The sequence below is a fragment of the Nycticebus coucang genome, chromosome 14 (genome assembly GCF_027406575.1).
Source record: "Nycticebus coucang isolate mNycCou1 chromosome 14, mNycCou1.pri, whole genome shotgun sequence".
In the NCBI taxonomy this organism is placed as follows: domain Eukaryota; kingdom Metazoa; phylum Chordata; class Mammalia; order Primates; family Lorisidae; genus Nycticebus; species Nycticebus coucang.
The window spans coordinates 18135744-18160308 of NC_069793.1; the positions used below are offsets into that span (position 1 = coordinate 18135744).

At 45.7% G+C, this 24565-nt stretch overlaps 1 protein-coding gene across 18 annotated transcripts in view; it reads left to right on the plus strand.

Moving 5' to 3' along the window:
• The first annotated feature begins 337 nt into the window (after nt 1–337).
• The window catches only part of CELF1 (CUGBP Elav-like family member 1), a 100599-nt gene continuing 76371 nt past the window's right edge, over nt 338–24565 (plus strand). For 4 of the 18 annotated variants that reach the window (XM_053560760.1, XM_053560761.1, XM_053560762.1 and 1 more), the window contains exon 1: nt 347–521. The gene's annotated coding sequence lies outside the window, so the exon portion shown is untranslated. Of the gene's footprint in view, nt 522–24565 lie in introns of all 18 variants that reach the window. The other 14 variants (XM_053560767.1, XM_053560769.1, XM_053560765.1 and 11 more) reach the window with 7 other exon arrangements.

Genomic DNA, 24565 nt, shown 5'->3' on the forward strand with positions numbered 1-24565 from the left:
TTTCATTCATCCAATATTTTATTATGCACATATTCAGTGCCAAATAGGGGTGCCCGGTTGCCCACCAGCATCATCCAGAGTTCCTGTGGGTGCGGCGTGCAGATTCGAGAACTTCAGATTCTCAGGCCGGGGTCTTCCCTCCCGCAGAGCTCGGAGACAAAGAGATGTGCCCCTGCAGCTCCCTAAGCCCCAGGGGCTTCGGCACGGTTGCTTCTCCACTCCCCAGCAGGGGAGGGCGCTGCCGCGCTGAGTTCTCGGCCCGCCCCTGCGTCGCGCACCGCTTTGATCAGCGCTGCCGGCGGCGCCGAGTTGGTACGTTCCCCCTCGCCCTCTCTTACTCGGCCCTCCCCGCCGGTGGTAGGTGCCGGAAGTGCCGCCATTTTGGGGTGTTCTGCTCTGGCGGCAGAGGCAGCGGCGGCGGGACGCGGAGGCTCCCCCGGGACTCGGCCTCAGCAGCGAGGCGGCGGCTGCGGAGGCGCAGGCAGCAGCTGAGGCAGCGGCGGGCTCAGGTGCAGCCGCTGGTGAGTGCGGCGTCCGCAGGATAACGGGTCACAGGAGGGAGGGAGCGAGCCGGGGAGGGAAAGGAGGCAGGAGGGAGGCGCCGCGGGGCGGGTCCGGTTCGGTCGGCCGCGGGTCACAGGGCCGTCCGGGCGCGGTCGCTTCTTTTTCCCTGCGCCTCGGGGGCAAGGTCACGTCTCTTCCCGCGTGTCGGGGTCCTTGGCTTCCCGGGTCCTGCCGCACTTGCTTGGCGCGTGCCCCCACGCCCGGGGAGACCCGCCCTCCTCGTGGCTTCGCCCCCTCTTCCCGCGCCCTTTACCTTCACACTCAGGTCCCAGAGGGCTCCGTTTTCTGCCTAGGGGCAGCTCCGTTATTCTCTTTCCCCCTGCTGTTCCGGACCTAGGCTACTTGCCTAGGACACTCCATCTGTGCCCTGTTCGCCCCACGTGTTTTTAGTGCCCACCCCTGGGGGCGCCCCAAGATCCTCGTCTCTAGAGGGCAGCGCCTTTTTGGAGCCTCCAGAGCTCCTGGTTTCTCGCCCCAGATCCATTGGGGCTTTGCCTTGCCCTCCCCCCACGTCAGGTGCTCACCCAGTCTTGGCCTAGTAGCAGGGCTGGAATCTCGCACCCGGGAGCGCCTTAGCACATTCAAGTGCTTTCTTCTCTAGGGACCTGGCCGGTGGTGTCTTGGTTGTGGTCCTTTGGGCACGATGTTGTTTTAATTCTTTTAAGACGGTTGCACAAGCTCTACGGAGCTTTTCGACTGGTTTAGGGCTCATTCCCACAATTGAGGGGAATGTGGTGAGATTTTGTTTGGAGCCTGTTTCAGCAAAATGGAATCTTTTCCTTGCCAGCAGACTTAATGCTGTAGGTTTATTGCCCTCAAGGAAAAAGGCTGTGTAACAATTTTTAAAGAGCAGTGTGCTTTATGATGTTTGCAGCCTAAGAGGTTACAAATACTCAATGAATTCTTTACAGGAACTTCACCTTTTAAAGGTCTTTTCACAGTCTTTGATTGTTTTTGAATTGGAGAGGCTTTAATTGCATTCTTTCACCTTTTCCACAATTGTAGCTTCTTTTCGAGTTCATGGAAGTTTCAACTCCATAAATCCTTGGTGAGAATGAAGGCGGCTCTGTATAGAGTCACCCTTTTTGTTTTAGTATTAGTGAGTCTACTTGGAAAATAAAGGAGTTAGAATTACTTGTGCAAAGCTGTTGCTACAGGCTCGGCGCCTGTAGCTAGCTCATTGGCTAGGGAGCCAGCCACATACACCGGGGCTGGTATGGCTGGGGCAGGTGCGTTCGAATCTGGCCGGGGCCTGCCAAACAACAATGACAACGACAACAACCACCAAAAAATAGCCGGCCATTGTAGTGGGTGCCTGTAGTCCCAGCTGCTAGGGAGGCTGAGGCAAGAGAATCACTTAAGCCCAAAGAGTTGGAGGTTGCTGTGAGCTGTGACCCCATAGCACCTCTATTGAGGGTGATATAGTGAGACTCGGTCTCAAAAAAAAAAAAAAGAAAAGAAAAACTATTGCTACTGGGATTTCCCCGAGCTAGTATTTATATAATTCTAACTTATTTCCTAGTATGGGTTTCTGATCGTGAGTTAGCCAAGACTGAAGCAGTGTTGTTTGGTAAAGCAAAGCTGGAGCTTTCATCTATTGCCTTAAGGAGGAAGGATATGGTTCCTTTAGTCACTAGACGCAGGGGTCCTCAAACTATGGTCTGCGGGCCACATACAGCGGTGTGATTGTATTTGTTCCTGTTTTGTTCTTTTACTTCAAAATAAGATATGTGCAGTGTGCATAGGAATTTGTTCATAGTTTTTGTTTTTTTTAAACTATAGTCCGGCCCTCCAACGGTCTGAGGGACAGTGAACAGGCCCCCTGTTTAAAAAGTTTGAGGACCCCTGCACTAGAGTCTAGTCGGTCTTTCCTCAAAACTGTCTACCACCTGTTTCCATTAAGAATGGCTTTTGCGGGCGGTGCCTGTGGCTCAGTGAGCAGGGCGCCGGCCCCATATACCGAGGGTGGAGGGTTCAAACCCGGCCCCGGCCAAACTGCAACAACAAAAAAAAATAGCCAGGCGTTGTGGTGGGCGCCTGTAGTCCCAGCTACTCGGGAGGCTGAGGCAGGAGAATCGCCTAAGCCCAGGAGTTGGAGGTTGCTGTGAGCTGTGTGACGCCATGGCACTCTTCCGAGGGCAATAAAGTGAAATAAATAAAAAAAAATAAATAAAATAAAGTGAAATAAATAAAAAAAAAAAGAATGGCTTTTGCTGGGCGGCGCCTATGGCTCAAAGGAGTAGGGGCCTGGCCCCTTATGCCGGAGGTGGCAGGTTCAAACCCAGCCCTGGCCAGAAACTGCAAAAAAAAAAAAAGAAGAAAAGAAAAAGACGGCTTTTGCTGTTGTCCTAGCTACTCGGGAGGCTGAGGCAAGAGAATCGCCTAAGCCCAGGAGTTGGAGGTTGCTGTGAGCTGTGTGACACCACAGCACTCTACTGAGGGTGATAAAATGAGACTGTCCAAAAAAAAAAAAAAAAGAATGGAATGGCTTTTACCTCAGAACATAGGTGTCAACTTCTAGCCAACCATGCATTCTTGCCCTTAGGAATTTTTACTTTGAAAACACTATTTATTTATTTGTTTATTTTTTTGGTAGAGACAGAGTTTCACTTTATCGCCCTCAGTAGAGTGCAGTGGTGTCACAGCTCACAGCAACCTCTGGCTCTTGGACTTAGGTGATTCTCTTGCCTCAGCCTCCCAAGTAGCTGGACTACAGGCGCCCGCCACAGCGCCCAGCTATACACTTTTTTTTTTTGAGACACTCAGTTTGTCACTCTAGGTAGAGTGCCGTGGCAATCTCAAACTCCAGGGCTCAAAGGATCCTCCTGCCTCAGTCTTCTAAGTAGCTGGGACTAGAGGCACCGGCCACGTCACCCGGCTATTTTTATTTTATTTATTTATTTATTTATTATTTATTTTTTTTGTAGAGACAGAGTCTCACTGTACCGCCCTTGGGTAGAGTGCCGTGGCGTCACATGGCTCACAGCAACCTCTAACTCCTGGGCTTACGCGATTCTCTTGCCTCAGCCTCCCGAGCAGCTGGGACTACAGGCACGCGCCACAACGCCTGGCTATTTTTCTGTCGCAGTTTGGCTGGGGCTGGGTCCGAACCCGCCACCCACGGCATATGGGGCCGGCGCCCTACTCACTGAGCCACAGGCGCCGCCCATATTTTTAGAGATGGAGTCTCACTCTTGCTTAAGCTGGTCTCAAACTCGTCAGCTCAGGCAGTCGACCTGCCTTGGCCTCCCAGAGTGCTAGGATTATAGGCATGAAAGTCCACGCCCTGCAGGAGACTTAAGATCTATTAGTAGCAGGCTGGGCACCCATAGCATAGTGGTGATGGTGCCAGCCACATACACTGAGGCTGATAGGTTCAAAACCACCTGGGCCACCTAAAACAACAATGACAACTGCAACAAAAAATAGCCTGTGGCAGGTGCCTGTAGTCCCAGCTAAACAGGAGGCTGAGGCAAGAGAATCGTTTAAGCCCAAGAGTTTGAGGTTGCTCTGAGCTGTGATGCCATGGCACTGTACCAAGGGTGACATAGTAAGATTCTGTCTCGAAAAAATCTATTAGCAAGAAGGGTTGTTGGAGTTGGAATATCTTTTCTAACCTTTTCACTTCTCAGCTGAGGAAACTGAGACCACTAAAAGTTAAGTGACCTACTTGGCCAAAGTTACATAGCAAGTGCTCTTAAATACTGTCTCATCAGAAAGGATTTTTTTTTTTTTTTAATAAAAGAGACAAAGTCTCTTGGGTGGCGCCTGTGGCTCAAGGAGTAGGGCACCGGTCCCATATGCCGGAGGTGGCAGGTTCAAACCCAGCCCCAGCCAAAAAGCACAAAAAAAAAAAAAAAAAAAAAAGACTCTGTCTCAAAACAAAACAAAAACAAAAACCAAAAAAAAAAAAAAAGAGACAAAGTCTCACTTTATTGCCCTCAAGAGAATGCTGTGGTGTCACAGCTTACAGCAACCTCCAACTGCTGGGCTTAGGCGATTCTCTTTCCTCAGCCTCCCGAGTAGCTGGGACTACAGGCATCCACCACAATGGCCAGCTATTTTTTGTTGCAGTTTGGCCAGGGCTGGGTTGGAATCTGTCACCCTCGGTATATGGGGCCAGCACCCTATCCACTGAGCCACAGGCGCTGCCCAATAGGATTATTATTATTTTTTTTTTTGGTAGAGACAGAGTCTCACTTTACCGCTCTTGGTTGCGTGTCATGACGTCACAGGACTCATAGCAACCTCCAGCTCTTGGGCTTTCACGATTCTCCTGCCTCACCCTCCCTAGCAGCTGGGACTACAGGTGCCCGCCTCAACGCCCGGCTGTTTTTTGGTTGCAGTTCAGCCGGGGCTGGGTTTGCACCTGCCACCCTTGGTATATGGGGCCGGTATCCCACTCACTGAGCCACAGGCGCCACCCCAGGATTTTTTTTTTTTAACAGTATTATGGAATGGCAAGGCCTATGGGCTTGAGTTAGGAGGCCTGGATTGTAATCTTTGCTCTGTCAGTTACTGGTTATACAACAGGAGAAAGCCACTCAGCTGTCCTGATCCTCAGTTTATTTTCATCCCCCAAATGAAGGAAATAGCGTCCTACATGCTGCTAGTTCAGCTACAGTGCAGTAATGTGTGAAAGTACCTGTAGTGTTTCACACATTAAATTGCCATTTAGCTTTGTTTTATATTTGCCTTTTTTTTTTTTTTTTTTTTTTATTGTAGAGACAGTCTCACTTTATGGCCCTCGGTAGAGTGCTGTGGCCACACACAGCTCACAGCAACCTCCAACTCCTGGGCTTAAGCGATTCTCTTGCCTCAGCCTCCCGAGTAGCTGGGACTACAGGTATATTTGCCTTTTTAAAAAGAAAAAAGACAAAGTCTTAGTCTGCCCAGGATAGAGTGCCATGGCATCAAATTAGATCACAGCAATCTTACACTCTTTGAGTTCAAGTGATCCTCTTGCCTCAGTCAGTGTTGAGAGTCGCTGGGACTACAGATGCCAACCACAATACCCACTAATTTTTTCTCTATTTTTAGTAGAGATGGGTAGGGTTAGGTAGGGTTTTTTTTTTTTTTTTTTTGAGACAAACTCTCAGTATGTCGCCCTCCGTAGAGTACTGTGGCATCACAGTCTCAGCAACCTCTTAACTCCTGGGCTTAGGTGATTCTCTTGCCTCAACCTCCCAAGTAGCTGGGACTACAGGTGCCCACCACAATGCCCGCCTATTTTTTGGCTGTAGTCATTGCTGCTTGGCAGGCCCAGATGGGCTCAAACCCACCACCTCCAGTGTGTGTGGCTGGCACCCTAGCCCCTTGAGCTATAGGTGCCAAGCCAACTTAAGCTGGTCTTGAACTCCTGAGCTCAAGGGATTCCCCCCAGCCACCATGCCTGGCTTTTTTTTTTTTTAATATCTGGTCCCTGCTGCTAAATGTTGGGTGAGAGTCCTGAATTCCAAGCCTCTTCCCATGTCTGTCACTGCAGCTTTTTAAACTCCCTTTTGCTATGTGGTTGTACTTAATGAGGAAGATGGTTTTGGTGGTGTTCCTTGGAAAGAGAAGAGCTGTTTGTCACCTAGAGGCCTAGGTGAATTCAAAGAAGCGAATGCCCTCTACACAGGTCTTTGCGTACTCCCAGAAAATTGTTCTGCACTCTTTTTTTTTTTTAGAGACAGAGTCTCACTTTATGGCCCTCAGTAGAGTGCTATGGCATCACACAGCTCACAGCAACCTCCAACTCCTGGGCTTAAACTATTCTTTTGCTTCAGCATCCTGAGTAGCTGGGACTACAGGCGCCCGCCACAACGCCCGGCTATGTTCTGCACTCTTTAACACGGTGAATGATAGGATTTGATTAAGCTGCTGCTGCTGCTTTAAAAAAAAAAGTATTGAAATAGTCACATACCATACAATTCACCCATTTAGGATGTATAGTTAGTGGGTTTTGGTATATTATTTATTTATTATTTTTTTTTTTTTTGGGCTGGTGCTGGTTTTGAACCTACCACCTCTGGCATATGGTGCTGGCGCCCTATTCCTTTGAGCCACAGGCGCCGCCCCCTGGTATATTGTTTTATTTATTTATGATGCAGAGTCTCAAGCCGTCGCTCTGGATAGAGTGCTATGGTGTCATAGCTCACAGCAACCTCCAGTGCTTGGGCTCAAGTGATTCTCTGGCCTCAGTTTTTCTATTTTTTAGTAGAGGTGGGGTCTTGCTTTTGCTCATGTTGGTCTCAAACTCATGAGCTCAAGCTTTCCACCTGCCTCAGCCTCCCAGAGTGCTGGATTACAGGTGTGAGCCACTGTGCCGGGTCTTGGTATATTATTTTTTTTAGAGACACGGTCTCACTTTTTTTTTTTTTTTTTTTTTGTAGAGACAGAGTCTCACTGTACCACCCTCAGGTAGAGTGCCATGACGTCACACGGCTCACAGCAACCTCCAACTCCTGGGCTTACGCGATTCTCTTGCCTCAGCCTCCCGAGCAGCTGGGACTACAGGCGCCCGCCACAACGCCCGGCTAGACACAATCTCACTTTATTGCCCTGGGTAGAGTTCTGTGGCATGGTGTCACAGCTCACAGCAACCTCCAACTCCTGGGGTTAGGCAATTCTCTTGCCTCAGCCTCCCGAGTAGCTGGGACTACTGGCGCCTGCTACAGCGACGGCTATTTTTTTGTTTTGCTGTTTACCCGGGGCTGGATTTGAATCTGTGACCCTCATTATATGGGGCTGGTGCCCTACCCACTGAGCCACAGGCGCTGCCCAAGGTATATTATTTTTTATTTCATTTATTTATTTATTTATTTGAGATAGACTTACTGTGTCACCCTCGGTAGAGTACTGTGGCATCACAGCTCACAGCACCCTCCAACTCCTGGGCTGAAGCGATTCTCTTTCCTCTGCCTCCCAAGTAGCTGGGACTATAGGCACCTGCCACAACGCCCGGCTATTTTTTGGTTGCAGCCATCATTGTTGTTTGGCTGCCGGGGCTGGATTCAAACCCGCCAGCTCAGGTGTCTGTGGCTGGCGCCTTAGCTGCTTGAGCCACAGGCGCCAAGCCTATTTTTTTATTTTTACATATACATGTATTTATTAGGTTTTCATTTTTTTGCCTTCACCTAGTTTGCTTTTTGACCATTGTTGTTACCTCATATAAGTGGAATCATAATGTTTGTCTTTTTGTTATTGACATTTCACTTAGGGTAATGTCCTCAAAGTTTATGTTGTAGCATATGACTGGATTTCTTTCCAAGCTGAATGATATTCCACTGTATGTAGATACCACATATTTGATCACTGCATCCATCGATGGACATTTGAGTTGCTTTTGTTTTTTGACTATTGTGAATAGTTTTCCTAAGAACACAAGTGTACAATTATTTGTTCACACCTGTTTTAAATTCTTCTTTTTTTTTTTTTTTGAGACAGAATCTCACTTTGTCACCCTTGGTAGAGTGCTATGGCGTCACAGCTCACAGCAACCTCCAACTCTTGGGCTTAAGCGATTCTCTTGCCTCAGCCTTGCTGGGACTACAGACACCCACCACGATGCCCAGCTATTTTTTGGTTGTAGTTGTTATTGTTGTTTGGCGGGCCTGGGCTGGGTTTGAACCCACCAGCTCTGGTGTATGTGGTTGGCACTCTAGCTGCTGAGCTATAGGCACTGAGCCAATAGTTTTTCTTTTCTTTCTGGTAGACGTGGGGTCTTGCTGTTGTTCAGGCTGGTCTTGAACTACTGGCCTCAAGTTTGATGTAGTCTTATCTGTTTTGCTTTTTGTAGCCTATACTTTTGGTGTCATTCATGACATCGCCAAATCCAGTGTCATGAAGTTTTATCAGCTGTGTTTTATTCTCGTTTTATCATTTTATGTCTTAAGTATCCAGTGTCATGAAGTTTTATCAGCTGTGTTTGATTCTTGTTTTATCATTTTATGTCTTAAATTTAGGTAATTTTAACCATCTTTAAGTATAAAATTTAGCAGCATTAATAAGAGTCAAGTGTTGTTCAGTCATCACCAGTCTTTCTAAAACTTACATCACCCTAGACAGAAACTCTGTTACCATTAATCACTTACTCCCCATTTTCCCTCCTCACAGTCTCTGGCAACCCCTAAGATATCTTTTCCTCTCTTGTGAATTTGCCTTTTACTTCATGTAACCAGAATCAGTGCAACATTTGTCCTTTTGGATAAGGCCTACTTTACTTGGTGTGTTGTTTTCAAAGTCAGTGCATGTTGTAGCATGTATCAGTTCCTTCGCATTTTTTTTGGAGACACTCTTGCTCTGTTGCCCAGGCTGGAATGTGTGTGTGTTTGTTTGTGGGGGGGCAAGTAATCCTCCTGCCTCAGTCTCCCCAGTAGCTAGGACTACAGGTGCATGCCATTATGCCTGGCTAAGTTTTTTTTGGCAGTTTTTGGCCGGGGCTGGGTTTGAACCTGCCACCTCCGTTATATGGGGCCAGCACACTACTCCTTTGAGCCACAGGTGCCACCCCCTGGCTAAGTTTTTTAATTTTTTTTTTTTGTAGGGGGTTGGGGTGGGGTTCTTGCTGTGTTGTCTAGACCAGGAGTCCTCAAACTGCTGCCCGTGGGCCACATGAGGTGGTGTAATTGTATTTGTTCCCATTTTGGTTTTTTACTTCAAAATAAGATATGTGCAGTGTGCATAGGAATTTGTTCATAGTTTTTTTTTTAGACTATAGTCCGGCCCTCCAACGGTCTGAGGGACAGTGAACCGGCCCCCTGTTTAAAAAATTTGGGGACGGGGCGGCGCCTGTGGCTCAGTGAGCAGGGCACCGGCCCCATATGCCGAGGGTGGCGGGTTCAAACCCAGCCCCGGCCAAACTGCAACAACAACAACAAAAAAATAGCCGGGCGTTGTGGCGGGCGCCTGTAGTCCCAGCTACAGCTACTCGGGAGGCTGAGGCAGGAGAATCGCCTAAGCCCAGGAGTTGGAGGTTGCTGTGAGCTGTGTGATGCCACAGCACTCTACCGAGGGCAATAAAGTGAAACTGTCTCTACACAAAAAAAAAAAAAAATTTGAGGACGCCTGGTCTAGACTGATCTTGAACTGGCCTCAATCGATCCTCCCACCTTGGCTACTCTAAGGGCTGGGATTGCAGATACAAGCCACTATGTCCAGCCCCTTATTCCTTCTTATTGATTGATTGATTGATTGATTGATTGAGACAGAGTCTCATTTTGTCACCCTCTGTAGAGTGCTGTGGTGTCATAGCTCACAGCAGCCTCAAACTCTTGTGCTCAAGCGATCCTCTTGCCTCAGCCTCCCAAGTAACTGGGATTACAGGCATTCACCACAACACCCGGCTATTTTTAGAGATGGAGGCTTGCTCTGGCTCAGGCTGGTCTCGGACCTGTGAGCTCAGGCAATCCAGCTGCCTCCTGCTGGGATTACAGGCGTGAGCCATCACACCTTCTCCCCCCTCATTCTTGAACTCCTGAGCATAATGGTTGTGTTCTTCTGTTCTTAAGGTCAGGGATACCTCCTTTAGTTTGTTATCTTGTCTTCTCTCAGAGTTCTATAGGTTTCCGAATTGATTAGAATTTATGCTTTTCTTTGGCTTGGCACCCATAGCTCAGTGATTACGATGCCAGCCACATACAGCAGAGCTGGTGGGTTTGAGCCTGGCCCGGGACTGCTGAACAACGACAACCGCAACAACAAAAAATTGCCAGGCGTGGCTCAGTGCCTGTGGCTCAAGCAGCTAAGGTGCTAGCCACATGCAGCTGAGCTGGCAGGTTTGAATCCAGCCTGGGCCCACCAAACAACAATGACGGCTACAACCAAAAAAATAGCCGGGCGTGTGGCAGGCGCCTATAATCCCAGCTACTTGGGAGGCAGAGGCAGGAGAATCGCTTGAGCCCAGGAGTTGGAAGTTGCTGTGAGCTATGATGCCACGGTATTCTACCCAAGGTGACAGATTGAGGCTCTATCTTAAAAAAAAAAAAAAAATAGCTGGGTGTTGTGGTGGGCACCTGTAGTGCCAGCTGCTTGGGAGGCTAAGGCAAGAGAATTGCTTAAGCCCAGGAGTTGGAGGTTGCTGTGAGCTGTGATGCCATGACACTCTACCGAGGGTGACATAGTGAGACTCTGTCTCAAAAAAAAAAAGAATTCATTCTGTTCATATAGGTTGCTAATCCCTGATGGATGTCCAACTGACATATTCAAACCTCTTGAAAATTCAGAGTCATGGTTTGGTGCCAGGGTTCGAACCTGGCCTGGGCCAGCTAAACAGTGATGACAACTGCAATAAAATAGTCAGCGTTGTGGCAGGTGCCTGTAGTCCCAGCTGCTTGGGAGGTTGCGGCAAGAGAATCTCTTGAGCCTAAGAGTTTGAGGTTGTGGAGACTATCTCCAAAAAAAAAAAAAAAAAAGCTACTTGGGAGGCTGAGGCAAGAGAATCGCCTAAGCTCAGGAGTTGGAGGTTGCTGTGAGCTGTGTGACACCACAACACTCTACTGAGGGAGATAAAGTGAGAGTCTGTCTCTACAAAAAACAAAAAAAAAAAATGAAAATTCAGGGTTCGGTGTAGTTGCTCATACCTGTAATCCTAGCACTTTGGGAAACTAGGAGTTTGAACCCAGCCTGAGCATCAGAGAGATACCCTGTCTCTACAAAAAAATACAAAAATTAGCTGGGCATGGTAGCAAGTACCTGTATGTAGTCCCAGCACTCCAGAGGCTGAGACAGAAGGATCTCTTGAGCCCACCCAGGAGGTTTCACTGAACTGCACTCTAGTCAGGCAGCAGACCCAGGCCCTGTTCCAAAACAAAGGCAAAAAGAAAATTCAAGCCTGTCAGCATGCATAAACTAGTGTATACGATAACCCAAATCATAATTTATGGCACCATGTCTCATTTCTAATGTAGAGCCACACATGGTAGTGTGTGCCTGTGTTTCTAGCTACTTGGGAGGCTGTGGTGGGAGGATTGCTTGAGCCAAAGAGTTTAAGACCTGCCTGGGCAATATAGCTAGACCCTGTCTTTAATTAATTATTTGGGTGTTTTTTTTTTTGAGGTGGTGGGAAAACAGATCCTTACTCTTTCACCCTGGGTAGAGTACCATGGCGTCATAGCTCACAGCAAGTTCAGACTCTTGGGTTCAAGTGATCTTCTTGCCTTAGCCTCCTTGGTAGCTGGGACTACAGGTGTCCATCTGCCACAATGCCTGGCTCATTTTTTGATTTTTTAATAGAGACAGGATCTCTTTTGCTCAGGCCAGTTTTGAACTTCTGAGTTTATGCAATCTACCCACCTCAGACTCCCAAAATTGTAGGATTATAGGTGTGACCACCATACCTGGTTGAGATCTTGTCTTTAAAAAAAATTTTTTTTAAATAGCCAGCACCTAGCTGTAGCTTTTGTTTGTTTGTTTTTTTGAGACAGAGCCTCAAGCTGTCATCCTGGATAGAGTGCTGTGGCATCACAGCTCACAGCAACCTCCAACTCCTGGGCTCAAGCGATTCTCCTGCCTCCGCCTCCCAAGTAGCTGGGATTACAGGCGCCTGCTACAATGCCTGGCTATTTTTTGCTTACAGCGATCATTGTTGTTTGGCAGGCCCGGGCTGGATTCCAACCCACCCAGCTCAGGTGGATGTGGCTGGCTCCTTAGATGCTTGAGCCACAGGCACTGAGCCGCTGTAGCTTTTTTCTTTTTTTCTTTCTTTTTTTTTTTTTGTAGAGACAGAGTCTCACTTTACTGCCCTCAGTAGAGTGCCGTGGCGTCACACGGCTCACAGCAACTTCTAGCTCTTGGGCTTATGTGATTCTCTTGCCTCAGCCTCCTGAAGAGCTGGGACTACAGGCGCCCGCCACAACGCCCGGCTATTTTTTTGTTGTAGTTTGGCTGGGGCCGGGTTTGAACCCGCCACCCTCGGTAAACGGGGCCGACGCCCTACTCACTGAGCCACAGGTGCTGCCCCGTAGCTTTTTTTCTTAAGATTTTATTTACCTTTTTGGAGGTCTTCTTTTCTTTTGTTTTTGAGACAAGAGTCCCAGTCTGTCACCTGGGCTAGTGTGGCGTCAGTGTAGCTCACAGCAACCTCAAACTCATGGGTTCAAGCAATCCTCCTGCCTCAGTCTACTGAGTAGCTTGGGATTACAGGTCCCCCCAACCTCCCACAATGCCTAGCTTATATTTTTCTATTTTTACTAGAGATAGGTCTGGCTGGTGCTCAGGCTGTTCTTGAACTCTGGAGCTCAAGCAGTCCACCCACCTTGGCCTTCCAGAGTGCTGGGATTATAGGCATGAACCACCTTGACAGGTCATAAAGGCAGTTCTTTTCTCTCTTTTTTTTTGAGACAGAGTCTCAGGCTGTCACCCAGGGTAGAGTGCTGTGGCATCAGAGCTTACAGCAGCCTCCAACTCTTGGACTCAAGTGATCCTCTGGCCTCAGATTTTGTATTTTTAGTAGAGATGGGGTCTTGCTTTTGCTCAGGCTGGTCTCGAACTCATTGACCTCAAGCAATCCACCCATCTCAGCCTCCCAGAGTGCTGGGATTACAGGTGCGAGCCTAGTCATTTCTTTTCTGAGATACCATCTCACTCTGTTACCCTGGATAGAGTGTTATGACAAACTCTTGGGTTTTAGTAATCCTTTGCCTCAGCCTCTCCATTAGCTGTAACTATGGACGTGGGCCACAATGCCCAGCTAGTAGTCTAGTTTTTCTAAAACTCTAGTTCCCTCTTGCTCAAACTGCTTTTGATCTCCTGAGCTCAGGGAATCCACCACTCCCCAGAGTGCTAGGATTACAGGTGTGAGCTACCATGCCAGACCAGAAGACGGGTTTCTTTTTTTTTTTTTTTTTTTTTTTTGTAGAGACAGAGTCTCACTTTATGGCCCTCGGTAGAGTGCCGTGGCCTCACACAGCTCACAGCAACCTCCAACTCCTGGGCTTACGCGATTCTCTTGCCTCAGCCTCCCGAGTAGCTGGGACCACAGGCGCCCGCCACAACGCCCGGCTATTTTTTTTGGTTGCAGTTTGGCCGGGGCTGGGCTTGAACCCGCCACCCTCGGTATATGGGGCCGGCGCCTTACCGACTGAGCCACAGGCGCCGCCCTGGAAGACGGGTTTCTTGATGAACTATTTGTAATTGTAATTTTGTTCTTGGCATAAAATTGGCTGTTATAATTTTTTATAAACATTTAAAACATTTTATTTATTTATTTAGAGAAAGCATTTTACTTGTCACCCTCGGTAGAGAGCTATGGCGTCACAGCTCACAGCAACCTCAGACTCTTGGGCTCAAGCAATTCTCTTGCCTTAGCCTCCCAAGTAGCTGGGACTACCCGCCACAACACCAGGTCATTTTTTTTGTTTTTTTTGTAGAGACAGAGTTTCACTTTATTGCCCTCGGTAGAGTGCCGTGGCGTCACACAGCTCACAGCAACCTGCAACTCCTGGGCTTAGGCGATTCTCCTGCCTCAGCCTCCCCAGTAGCTGGGACTACAGGTGCCCGCCACAACGCCCAGCTATTTTTTTGTTGCAGTTTGGCCGGGGCTGGGTTTGAACCCGCTACCCTCGGTATATGGGGCCGGCGCCCTGCTCACTGAGCCACAGGCGCCGCCCAACACCTGGTCATTTTTAGAGACAGGGGTCTTGCTCTAGCTCAGGCTGGTCTCGAACTCCTGAGCCTAGGTGATCCACCCACCTCAGTACTCCCAGAGCCATCACGCCTGGGCCTTTTTTTTTTTTTTAAAGATACTGTCTCAATCTGTAACTAGGCTGGAGTTAAGTAGTGTTGATCATAGCTCCCTGTATCTCTGAACTCCTAAGCACAGGTGATCCTGCCGCCTCAGCTTTTCAGATAGCTGGGACTACAGGAGTAGGTGGGATTTTTAGTAGGTGGGTGAGAGCTACTAATTCTGGCTCTCGTGAAAACTATCTGACAGGTTGGGGCGGTGCCTGTGGCTCAAGGAGTAGGGAGCCCGCCCCATATACTGGAGGTGGCAGGTTCAAACCCGGCCCCAGCAAAAAAATTGCAAGAAAACCCCCCCCAAAACCTATCTGACAGGCTGGAAGGATACATACCAGAATTTTCTCTGGGCAGTAGTATATGGGTGATATTTTTCCCTTCATATTTATTGTTTCTTAATTTTCATATAGAGAACGTGAAATTTTGTAAAAATGAAAAGGGGCAGCGCCTGTGCCGGAAGTGGTGGGTTCAGACCCAGCCCTGGCCAGAAACTGCAAAAAAAGAAAGAAAAGGTACTTTTATTTATTTTTTTAAATGAAAAACTATATTAACATGATACTTTCTTCCCTCAAGGCATGAGAAAACTTAGGTAAGGGACACCGCGTGTTATTTCAGTATCTTGAATGATTAAAAGCCTTTTGTTGTTGTTGTTGCAGTTTGGCCAGGGCTAGGTTTGAACCCACCACCGTCGGTACGTGGGGCCGGTGCCCTACTCACTGAGCCACAGGCACTGCCCAGCATTTTAATTCTTTAAAATGTGACACTGAATTAGCTGAGCTTTTCCCCACCTTACAAGAAATAGACTCATTTTCAGAGCAGCTTTTGGTTGTAACATTTTGATTTTTCTTTTCCTCCACTTAAAAAATGCAACAGCAAACACAGAGGGGAATGGTGAGTTGTTCTTTAGTGATTGCGTTGAGATCTGACAGATCTAATTTAATTGGCTTTAATATGCCACTTCGGGTTGTGTTTGTAGGTGCAGAGTGTGGCCTTAGAAAGAACTGTTCACTTCCTTTGTGATCGCTAGTGCCTCTTTTTACGGTTGTGTACAGCTTTGACAAAATGGAGTTGAATAATTTGACTTTTTCCCCTCAAGTTCAAACTTCTTTGAAGTCAGGGGAAAGGTCTTTAGTTTGGGGATTATACAAAATGAAGTTTTTTGGTTCTAGTACCATTTAATTTTATGGTTATACTTTTTTTTTCTGTTTTTTTTTTTTTTTATTGTTGGGGATTCATTCAGGGTACAATAAGCCAGGTTACACTGATTGCAATTGTTAGGCAAAGTCCCTCTTGCAATCATGTCTTGCCCCCACAAAGTGTGACACACACCAAAGCCGCATTATGGTTATACTTTTAATTTTGAAAGGTCAGTAGTTCCATTTACATAACATTGCTACTCTTCATCAGGAGAATCATTAAATTAGAAACTGTCACCACTTTCTCATTGTTCTTTTACGTTTTTTGTTTCCTGTGAGATTGAAGTAAGCTCTTGCAGAGACTGTGAGAATACATGTGATATTTGGTGATAATGTGGGGTAACTAATCTACGTGAGTAGACTGTCTTTTTTAACCTGATATTATTTTATTATTTGGACATCTGTTAAGTTTTTGCTAGTTTCTGTTTTGTACAGATAATTTACTGTAGGCTTTTTCCAGTTTCTTTGTGCTTCTAGCTTTTGTGTGTGGGAAATGTTTTCTTGCTCCAGTCTCCTTTCCCCACACTGCAGTCACTTAGTTTAGCTAGTGTTTCTCTCCTGGATGAATTCTTTCTGGGTGATGCTGCTGCTAACCTGCCAGGCTAGATTGAGTGCAGTATTACCAGTGAGAAACACCTGTGCCGTTTATTGACTGCTTGCCTGATTCTGAGCAACAGTCTTGTGGGGGTCGGGGTGAAAGGAAGTCAGGGTGGTGGTGGCAGCTTGAAAATGCACAGTAACTACTTGACATGTATCAACTAAGCTAGTGATTACTGCATGAAGCAGTACTGCTTTGCTGTGATCAGTTTATGCCTTATAGCAGGCTTTAAACCAGGGTATTGCACTGAAAGCTATTTATGTGGTAGAAGAGTATTTATTCCTTAGGCAAGAGGAGGAAGTATCACATTTTGTATTTTGGAATGTTCTTCAGCCCCTTCTGCTCATGGTTCAATAGAAAAAACTAGAAGACATAATTGAACCAGAATTGAACCATGATTAAATGATAAAATGATTCCCATTTAATCATTTAGTGTACAGTCAACCTTTTCCATGAAGGTTTTCCTGTCATACTGGTACCGAATTATAGGATGTTATTTAGTATTTTATTAGCAATATTTTTCTTTTTTTTCAGCAAGATTTTAAGCCTTTTGAGGATGGAAACTGTCTCATTGCTTAATATATTGCATATTCTTTGGGGGGAGGGTAGTTCAGGGACATAATCCCTATCCTAATTATGCCTGTGATCTCTTTTTTTCTTTTTTCTTTTTTTTTGAGACAGAGTCTCTGTCACTCTTGGTAGAGTGCTGTGGCATCATAGCTCACAGTAACCTCAAACTCTTGGGCTGAAGAGATCCTCTTGCCTTAGCCTCCCTAGTAGCTGGGACTATGGGCACCTGCCACAGTGCCTGGCTATTTTTAGAAACAAGGATCTCTATCTTAGGCTGGCCTCAGCCTCTGAGAGTGCTAGGACTACAGGCATGAGCTACCATGCCCAGCTGATCTCACTGTTCTTGTTGGACTAGGAGTGGATACCTGGCCCAAGCTGGACAAATTAGTTTTTCCTAGGAAGTTGAGGTTGGAATTGGGATTCACATCTTTAGGGAACAAACAGGTCATACCAATTCACAGAATTCCCAACATAAAAACTCAGATGCTGGCATGTAGCCAAGTTCAGGATAATAATTAGGATAGGGATTATGTGCCTGTGGAAGGCCCATCTTTAGAGAGGGAGACGGAGACTCATCTAGAAAGAAGAATAGATGAGAAATGGCACCTCTGGAGAGAAACCTGGATGCCTAAAGTCTTTCCAGGTGTGGTCCTGTTTGAGGTTCCTTGAGATGACATCTGCATTCAGGGTTGATGATAGCCCAGCCTGGTCTCAAACTCTTGAGCTCAGGCAATCCGCTGGCCTTGGCCTCCCAAAGTGCTGGGATCAGAGGAATGAGCCACCACACCCAGTCTGCCCAAAAACACTTTGTTAAAACTTAGGACAGAGCTCTGCATAGTACATCTAAAATTTATTTGAAATTTAGAATGGTCAGGGCAGGGATCATGGCTCTTGGGAAGATTGCCCTTTTTTCCCTCAGTAGTCTCTTCAACCCCAGGCAGAAGACTGCTGGGGTCTTGGCTCCTTCTGCATTATAAACATTTGCTTATGTTTTTGCTTTTGGTGTATAAAATGCTGCTTTTTGGTGCTTTGCCAGATCAAAATTATGAGGGTTCTTTTTTTTTTTTTTTTATTAAAGTGTGGTTTGGATTATTTGTTTACAACTAGGTTTTTTGGGGCATGTAAGACTGATAAAATAATGCTGTTATTTCAGACACAAAACAAAGTGAGCCATCATTTTTGAAAGAATTATTTGTTTGTGAGGCATACGGATTGGGTCTTTTCTTCATTTCTAGTTAAGTAACACGTTTGTTTTAGTTTCCTGATTGTTTCCTCTTTAACAAAAATGTTGATAGGCTTGAGTGGAACACAATAATGTGGGTTGAATGACAGTTGAGACTTTAAACAAAGGGTAATGGTGAGTGGCTGTGTGCCCAGTTGATGGAGTCTGTCTGGTCCTGGCTGAGTTAGTAACTTCATGAATGATCTGTATAGGAGCATTACAGTGGTGTTTTCTCTTTGAAAAATGTTAATGAGGAAGAGGGGAAGCTCTGAGAAAGACAGTTTGGTGCTTCTAATTTGATTCTTTTTCTTCCTGTGATCTTTTGGTTCCTGTTAGGTCGAGAGACTTTATTCCAGAGAAATATAAAAATGCTCTGTAATACTAATGAGCAGGAATTAAAAAGAGACAAGAAATAGCTTTGAGATGTGGAGTTGTGTACAACTAGGAAGGAATAAATTTATAGAATAGAAAAAACTAGGGGGCGGCGCCTGTGGCTCAGTCGGTAAGGTGCCGGCCCCATATACCGAGGGTGGCGGGTTCAAACCCGGCCCCGGCCAAACTGCAACGAAAATAGCCGGGCGTTGTGGCGGGCGCCTGTAGTCCCAGCTACTGGGGAGGCTGAGGCAAGAGAATCGCTTAAGCCCAGGAGTTGGAGGTTGCTGTGAGCTGTGTGAGGCCACGGCACTCTACCGAGGGCCATAAAGTGAGACTCTGTCTCTACAAAAAAAAAAAAAGAAAAGAAAAAACTAGAAGACATCATTCAGTATCGGAGCCAAATAGTGATAGGAAATGTGTATCTAAACAATATGCCTTCATGTAGTTTATGTATGATATTAAACTGAATGATATGTATAGAGGACATCTTTATTTATTTATTTATTTTTAGTAGAGACAGTTAATCCGACTCCTGGGCTTGCGGGATTCTCTTGCTTCAGCCTCCCAAGTAGCTGGGACTACAGGTGGCCACCACAACGCCCAGCTATTTTTTTTGTTGCAGTTCAGGTGGGGCTGGGTTTGAACGCGCCACCCTCGGTATATGGGGCTGGCGCCCTACTCACTGAGCCACAGGCGCTGCCTAGTATAGAGGACATTTTAAAGTCCATAGAGGTTTAGGACCTTGTATAAAGTAGATATGAAGTGACTATTTGTTGAGTACCTCATGTCTAGTCAAATGGCACTTTAATTTCTTGTTTTGGAGTAGTTCAGTAATGGGCTAGTAGGCTAGTAATGGGAAGAAAACTTAAAAATTGAAATCCTGTGAATTTGTGATTGTGTTATGAAGATAGAATACTTCAAAGGTCCAAGGAGTTTTCTAGAAGAAATGTAAATAGCTTTTCATTAAAATTTATTTGTGGAGCTCTGTGATCTTGAAACCTCATATTGTATGTTGCCTGAACAGTCAGAAAGCTCCTAGACAACCCTGGCTTGGCTCTGTTTTCTGTAGCTCCAGAGAATAAGAAAAGGAGAATCTGATACTGCTGGCATTCTGTGCTCTTCTGCTTTTCTGGGCAAAGACATGCTTTTCCAAGTAAAATCAAGGAAATTGTAAACCAGTGGTGAAAACAAAGCACCTAAGATTTTGCCTCTTTTCAAATCCTGTGGCCTCAGTCTCTCCTTTTTGTCTCTAGACTGATATATGCAGTAAACTAATATGGCCAGACTGTCCTCTGGTCTTGGCTTTCTTACGTCCTCTTCAAGTTTATGGTAAATAATTATGGAAAGACACCATGTTTATTACATATTCATTGTTTTTATTGTATGTTGTTTCTGTTTAATAGCCTCTGGGTACATTTACAAGTGCAATTAAGAAAAGCTCACAAACCTCTTTCCTGAGCTAATTTAGGTAATAGATGGGGCTGGGAAACAATACTATTTAAAAACAAACTCTCACGGACCTGCCTGTAAGAGAGCTTAGGTGGGTAAATATAGCAAAACTAGATTTATTTTCCTTTTTTTTTTTGGAGACAGTCTTACTATGTCACCCTCGGTAGAGTGCCGTAACATCACAGCTCACAGCGACCTCAAACTCCTGGGCTTAAGCAGTTCTCTTGCTTCAGCCTCCTAAGTAGCTGGGACTACAGGCACCTGCCACAACACCTGGCTATTTTTTGTTACGGTTGTCACACTGTTTAGCTGGCCCCAGCAGGACTCGAACCTGCCAACCTTGGTGTATGTAGGGTGTATGTGGCTGGCGCTGTAACCACTATGCTGTGGGCACTGAGCCAGAAAAAAAACTAGATATTTTTTTTTGTGGAATGTGCTGATTCCTATTGCACACACTTATTTTTATTTATTTATTTTTTTAAAACAGTCTCTCACTATGTCGCCCTTGATAAAGTGCTGTGGTGTTCACAGCAACTTCAAACTCTTGGGCTTAAGCAGTTCTCTTGCCTCAGCCTCCCAAGTATTTGGACTATAGGCGCCCGCCACAATGCCCACTAATTTTTGTTGTAGTTGTCATTGTTGTTTAGTAGGCCCAGATCGGGTTCGAACCCAGGAACCCCAGTATATGTGGCCAGTGCCATAACCACTGAGCTATGGGCACCAAGCCTATTGCATACATTTAGTTAATAGTATGTCTTATTTCCTTAGAACCATTTTTTCTCCTTTGGCTTATAAACTTTTTTTTGTTTGTTTGTTTGTTTTTTAGAAACAGAGTCTCATTTTGTTGCCCTTGGTAGAGTGCTGTGGCATCATAGCTCACAGCAACCTCCACCTCTTAGGTTTAGGCGATTCTCTTGCCTCAGCCTCCTAAGCATCTAGGACCACAGGCACCTGCCACAACGCCCCGCTTTTTTTGTTGTTGTTGCCATTTGGCCGGGGCTGGGTTTGAACCTGGCACCCTCAGTATATGGGGTCAGCACCCTACACACTGAGCCTAAGGCCCTTGGCTTACGAACTTGAGATTTCTATTTTACTTTTATAAAATGGCTGTGAATTTGGTTCTCCACACATGCAAGTAGCATTTATAGGTGTATTTTAGGGCTTTCCAGTAATTACTAGTTTGAGATAAATGAAATGCTTTTTAAAATGTGTACAGGATCACTTCTTGAGCTTTGTTCCAGGTACTTTCTAGTTCTCCAGTTATTATGGATCAGGCCTAGGATAGCTGAAGTTCTAGACTATTACTACAAAATCAAATACTCAACGTAAAAAATGTTTTCTTTTGAATTCTTCCTGCTCCACTTCTCTGAACAAACCAGATCCACAACTGACTTGTAAATGATGTGTTTTCTTTTCTTTTTTTTTTTTTTTGTAGAGACAGAGTTTCACTTTATGGCCCTCAGTAGAGTGCCATGGCATCACACAGCTCACAGCAATCTCCCAACTCCTGGGCTTAAGCGATTCTCTTGCCTCAGCTTCCCAAGTAGCTGGGACTACAGGTGCCCGCCACAACACCCGGCTATTTTTTTGTTGCAGTTTGGCCGGGGCTGGGTTTGAACCCGGAACCCTCAGCATATGGGGCCGGCGCCTTACCGACTGAGCCACAGGTGCCACCCAATGATCTGTTTTCTTAATGATACTATCTTCTAACACATCTGGTCTCCAGGGAGCTGAGGGACAACACAGTTATCTGGGAGTGCAGTTCATCACCCTGAATTATATCACCTTTGTGCACAGTAATTTCAGAGGCAGAACTTAAGAGTTTGAACGTAGACTTCTTCATTCCAGTCCATTTTAAAAATTATAATTGTGTATATCTAATACATTTCTAAGATAATCATGTGGAGAAGCTCAATTTTTTTTTTTTTTTTTTGTGGAGACAGAGTCTCACTTTACCACCCTCGGTAGAGTGCCATGACCCCTCCAGCTCTTGGGCTTATGCTATTCTCTTGCCTCAGCCTCCCAAGCAGCTGGGGCTACAGGCGCCCACCACAACGCATGGCCATTTTTTGTTGCAGTTTGGCTGGGGCTGGGTTCGAACCCGCCACCCTCGGTATATGGGGCTGGCGCCCTACTCACTGAGCCACAGGCGCCGCCCAAGAAGCTCAAATTTTTTGAAGTTTGAATTTTGATAGGAAAAATACTAAATATAATTTATACAATATGGTCTGGAAAGCAATAACAGTATATATATATATATATATATATATATATGCCATTGATGCTTCAGTTGAGTTTGTATTTATGTAATTGTTTTTATGGAGAAGGGAAAAAGTAAGATTTGAATTAATTAATTTTACCCTTTTCTCAAGCTAAGACTTGAATATATTTAATTATTTTACAAGAGAGAGCCACTAAAATATGTTTAATATTTCTTCAGAAATGCATACTACATGGTAATATTTCTTAGAGGCAGCTTCCTGAAGAAAAATTAGATCAGCCTTCTCAATTGCCAGATCCGGAATATCAAAAGATGGTTTGGCCAAAAAAAAGCTTTTGGGAGCCACCCCCAGGATTCCTAGTGGGTCTCCATGGTAACAAGCTCCTTGCTTACATCTTGTCACTGTGTAACTGTCACTGGAGTTCAAAGAAAACCCAGCATATCAAGAACTATGTGGCATTAACTACTCCTTGATAAAATGCTGTTATACATTTGCAACAAGCCAGAAATAGAAAAGAAAAGTTTAAGGTTTTAATTTATGTGTGCCATTAATTAGAAGATTTAAAAAGCTGCCTAATTATGGTAAGGTGCAGCAGTAGGAAGGTGGTGGGTGGCATAGGAGGAAGAGGAAGTAAGCCATAGGCTTAGGATGTTAGAAGCTTTAGAGGGTTTTTCTCTAATCCTTTCATTTTGCAAATGGGGGAATTGAAATGCCTTAAGTTCACGTAGTGCAGAAGCAGGATTCCAGTCTAGGTCTTTTATTTTCTTAGCAGTCTTCTCTGTTGTTTCCACCCGCATGTCAGATTTACCTTACCTCTACTTTTCATACTGAAATCCCAGTTTCTGAAGTTAAGGAAGGACCTTAGAAGTCATGCAGAAAAACTTTCTGTCCAGCAAAGGAATCCCTTCTACAGCATCCTGGGCAGGCAGCCTCTGCTCTTCTCTCTCCCTTCTGCTGGAGTTCAAAGAGAAGATAGTTTTTTGGATTTCCCATTTTAAAGCTGTACACTTTGTTTTTTTCTCCCTAATAAAAGAGCAACTGTAAATCAGAATAATTTGAATATTTTTCATTAGCCTGTTTATCTCCCTTTAAGTCATGCTTGTCAGTCATGACAAGACAGACAATTCTTTTTTTTTTTTTTTTTTTGTAGAGACAGAGTCTCACTTTGTTGCCCTGGGTAGAGTGCCGTGGCATCACACAGCTCACAGCAACCTCCAACTCCTGGGCTTAGGCGATTCTCTTGCCTCAGCCTCCCGAGCACCTGGGACTACAGGTGCCCGCCACAACACCCGGCTATTTTATTTTTTGTTGCAGTTTGTCCGGGGCTAGGTTTGAACCCGCCAGTCTCGGCATATGGGGCCGGCGTCCTACTCACTGAGCCACAGGCGCCGCCCAAGACAGACAATTCTTTTTTTTTTTTTTGTAGAAACAGAGTCTCACTGTACCGCCCTCGGGTAGAGTGCCATGGCGTCAACACAGCTCACAGCAACCTCTAACTCTTGGGCTTACGCGATTCTCTTGCCTCAGCCTCCCGAGCAGTTGGGACTACAGGCGCCCCCCACAACGCCCGGCTATTTTTTTTTTTTTCTTAAGACAGACAATTCTTTAAAGGAATTAAGTCATGCCTAAACCCTAGAACTTTAACAGGATAACGTCATATTTGGAAGAAGCTAGTCCTTTAACAGATGGGAGGTAAGAAATGATGATAAATGCTATACTGAGCTTAAAGTACTTTATAATGTGCTTAATGAGATGATTGTGTGCTAAAGAGTATCAAAATAGGCCTCATAAAGCAAAATCTGAAGTCAAATAGGCTGGTGGTTTAGTGTTTTTGTGGTATGTTTGAATGTTTTTGTCATTGTTTAGGTATACTTATACAAAAGTGAGTTTTGGGTTCAGAACTAAAATTAGTTTGGTATTTATTATATATACCTAAAGATTTTTTTTTCTGTCTTTTTTTTTTTTTTTTGGTAGAGACAGAGTCTCACCCTATAGCCCTTGGTAGAGTGCCGTGGCATCACACAGCTCACAGCAACCTCCAACTCCTGGGCCCAGGAAGTTCTCCTGCCTCAGCCTCCCAAGTAGAGCTGGGACTACAGGCGCCTGCCACAATGCCCAGCTATTTTTTTTGTTGCAGTTTGGCTGGAGCCGGGTTCGAACCCACCACCCTCGGTATATGGGGCTGGCGCCCTGCCCACTGAGCCACAGATGCCGCCTTTTTTTTTTTTTTTTTTGAGACAGAGCCTCAAGCTGTCGCCCTGATAGAATGCCTTGGAATCACAGCTCACAGCAACCTCAAACTCTTGGGCTTAAGAGATTCTCTTGCCTCAGCCTTCCAGGTAGCTGGGACTACAGGCACCTGCCACAATGCCTGGCTATTTTTTGTTGTTGTTGTTGCCATTGTTGTTATAGCTAGCCCGGCCAAAGTTCAAACACGGCAGCCTTGGTGTATGTGGCCGGCACCCTACCCACTGAGCTACAGGCGCCACCTAAATAATTTTTTTTTTTTTTTTTTTTTTTTTTTTTGAGACAGTCACCCTCACAGCTGTGGCATCACAGCTCACAGCAACCTCAATCTGTTGGGCTCAAGTGATTCTCTTGTCTTAGCCTCCCAAGTAGCTGGGACTATGGGTACCCGGCACAATGCCCAGCT